Source organism: Petaurus breviceps, unplaced genomic scaffold, assembly GCF_028583685.1.
Source record: "Petaurus breviceps papuanus isolate PSGF00001 unplaced genomic scaffold, PetGlider_PUasm1.0 76, whole genome shotgun sequence".
In the NCBI taxonomy this organism is placed as follows: domain Eukaryota; kingdom Metazoa; phylum Chordata; class Mammalia; order Diprotodontia; family Petauridae; genus Petaurus; species Petaurus breviceps.
In genome coordinates, this window is record NW_027186473.1 from 32283599 (window position 1) to 32286512 (window position 2914).

General features: G+C 40.5%; 1 pseudogene; it reads right to left on the bottom strand.

Annotated features, from left to right (window-relative positions):
• Positions 1-1400: 1400 nt before the first annotated feature.
• LOC138174784 (small ribosomal subunit protein eS25 pseudogene) lies at positions 1401-1915 on the bottom strand (annotated as a pseudogene).
• Between the last annotated feature and the right edge of the window lie 999 nt (positions 1916-2914).

A 2914-nucleotide genomic window follows, 5' to 3' on the forward strand; every position in this document is an offset into this window, starting at 1 on the left:
TAGAGCTACAGAGCCAATGAGGTGACATAGAGAAACAAATCTCCCACTGAAGGCAGCCTGGCAGGCCAACAGAAAGGGTCTATCATAGCATAGAGGGAGCCAAGCACAGTCCCCCATGAGCCTCACAATTCTTGCCCCAGGGTGGTCCCAAACAGCAGCAGCCAAAGCAGACTTCAAAAGAGTGATCACCAGGAACTTGAGTGGTTTCCTGAATTCTCATATAATAAATGCCAAAGACAAAATTAAAAGGTCAGTGTGGAACTCTGTTGGAATAGGTGGGGATGGAAGAGAATGATCCGACCCCTTTGATGTGGCGAGAAAAAGCAGATGTGCAGGGGCTGAACATCAGGCAGTTTGAGACTGCCTCAGGAGCTCCTGGCCTGCAGATTTTAGGGGGAGCAAGCAACCACCTTTCAGCAGGTAATCTCTTTTGCTTTAATCTGCTTAGATCTGGATTGCGGTCTTGGGTGGTGGTCCTGGGGTATGTAGCCAGTGAGTCAGTACTTGTGGGGGCTGTAGAGAGAGCACTCTCATAATAGTTCCAGCAGCTGCAAAAACCCCAGAAATTTGGGACAAAGCTCTCTCCAGTCTGGAAGCAGAATTCTACCATGGAAAAGAACTAAAAAGTCTAGTAATTGACTAGTAAGATGAGCAAGCAGAGGAAGTGCAAACACACCATAGAATCCTTTTTGGTTGCCATAAAGCATCAAGGCAAGGAGTGGGAGGAAGACAGCAAAGTCAGAAGATCTACATCAAAAGCGTCCAAGAAAAATATTAATTGTTTACAGGCCATGGAGGAGCTCAAAAAGGATTTTGAAAAATCAAGTAAAAGAATTGGAGGGAAAATGAGGAAGAGAAATGAGAATGGTGCAAGAAAATCATGAAAAGTGAGTCAACATCCTACTAAAGGAGAAACAAAAATACACTTAAGAAAATAACAGCTTAAAAAATACACTAACTCAAATGGCAAAAGAGGCCCAAACAGGTAGTGAGAGAAGAATGCCTTGAAAAGCCAAATATGCAAGATGGAATCGGAATTTCAAAAAAATCACTGAAGAGAATAAGTACTTCAAAATTAGATTGGAGCAACTGGAAGCTAATGACTTCATGAGAAATCAAGATACTATAAAACAGATACAAACAAATGAAAAAAATAGAAGACAATGAGAAATATCCCATTGGGAAAACCACTGACCTGGAAAATAGATACAGGTGAGATAATTTAAAAAAATTATTGAACTACCTTAAAGCCATGATCAATAAAAGAGCTATACAGCATCTTTCAAGAAATTGTCCAGCAAAATAGGCCTGATATTCTAGAACCAGAGAGAAAATAGAAATTGAAAAAATTCACCAATTTCCTCTTGAAAAAGATCCCCAAAAGAAAACTCCTAGGAATATTTTATTTTTTTTCTTAGTCCAATAAGTTTATTTTTGAAAATCTACACAGAAATGTTGAACCATTTCATGCATCTTCAGCAGCTGGAGCATCTCCACCCTTGGTGTTCCTGGTATGTATCACTTGTGCTCTGTGCTTGGAAACCAGCTTAATCAGACCTTTACTAAGCAGTTCCTGGAGAGCTGCTTGGGCTAGAGAACCCCAGACCTTTAGTCTCTCTGAGACTACTGCAGGGGTGATAAGTTTATAGTTGGGGACCTCCTTGCAGAGTTTGTCATATGTTGCTTTGTCAAATAGAACCAGATTGTTGAGCTTGTCTCGAACTTTTCTCTTGGACCACTTCTTCTTCTTAGCCTTGCCCCCAGACTTGTTCATAGTATCTTTGTCCTTCTTGGCCAACTTGCCGGCATCTTTCTTCTTCTTATCATCCTTGGGAGGCATGGTGAGGCTTCAGGTACTGCTGCTGCTGCCGCCTCCGAGCTAAGATGTTGAACAAAAAGGAAGTAGCTGGTAAGGGAGCCCTAGGAATATTTTAGCCAAATTCCAGTTTTCCCAGGTCAAGGAGAAAATACTGCAAGCAGTCAGGAAAAACAAGTTGAGTATCGTGGAAACTCAATCAGTATAACAGAAGATCTAGCAGATTCTACATTAAGGGATCAAAGGGCTTGAAATATGATATTCTAGAGGCCAAAGGATCTGGGACTAAAACCAAGAATCACCTACCCAGCAAAACTGAGCATAATGCTACATGGAAAAATATGGTAATTCAATAAAATAGAGGATTTTCAAGCATTCTTGATGAACAACCAGAGATGAAAAGAAAATTTCACTTTTAAATACAAGAAACAAGAGAAGCAGGAGAAAGTAAGCAGGAAAAAGAAATCATAAGGAACTTATTAAAGTTGAACTATATACATTCCTCCATGGAAAAATGATAATTATATCTCAAGATTTTTCTCAGTAGGTGGATAGTTTAAGGGAATATTTATGTGTATATGTATATGTGTATGTATATATATATATATGGGTGTGTGTGTATATACTTACATATATATGTATATGTAGGAGGGTGTACATGTGTGTGTGTGTGTATGACTGTGAGCATATGTGTGTTCATGTATATATAATGGGGATCTGAATATCTTCCCCTTGGCCCCTTGATAGTCTTAAGTGAATCTGAGAACCTTCCCTGATTTGAAAAGGTACTCTTCCCCCTAACAGGCTGAATATGGTTACATGGAGCCTGTGGCAGGAGGCTTATTTTTCAGGAATGCCCACACCTTGTTACTTTGTGATTGGGCAGTGGGTCAAGAGGGTTGTGACATTCTATGACCTCATGTGAGGGTTTGCTTTCAGAATAGTTGCGTGATTTGGCCAGATGAGACTCTGGGCAGCCATTGAGCCCCCCAGGCTTTGAAAACCCTAATGTTGGTGCTTCCCTCTCTGGTAACTAACTAGGTATGGATGTAATGGTCAGACAGCTGGAAGCCCTGTTTGCTGAACTGTGTTATATAT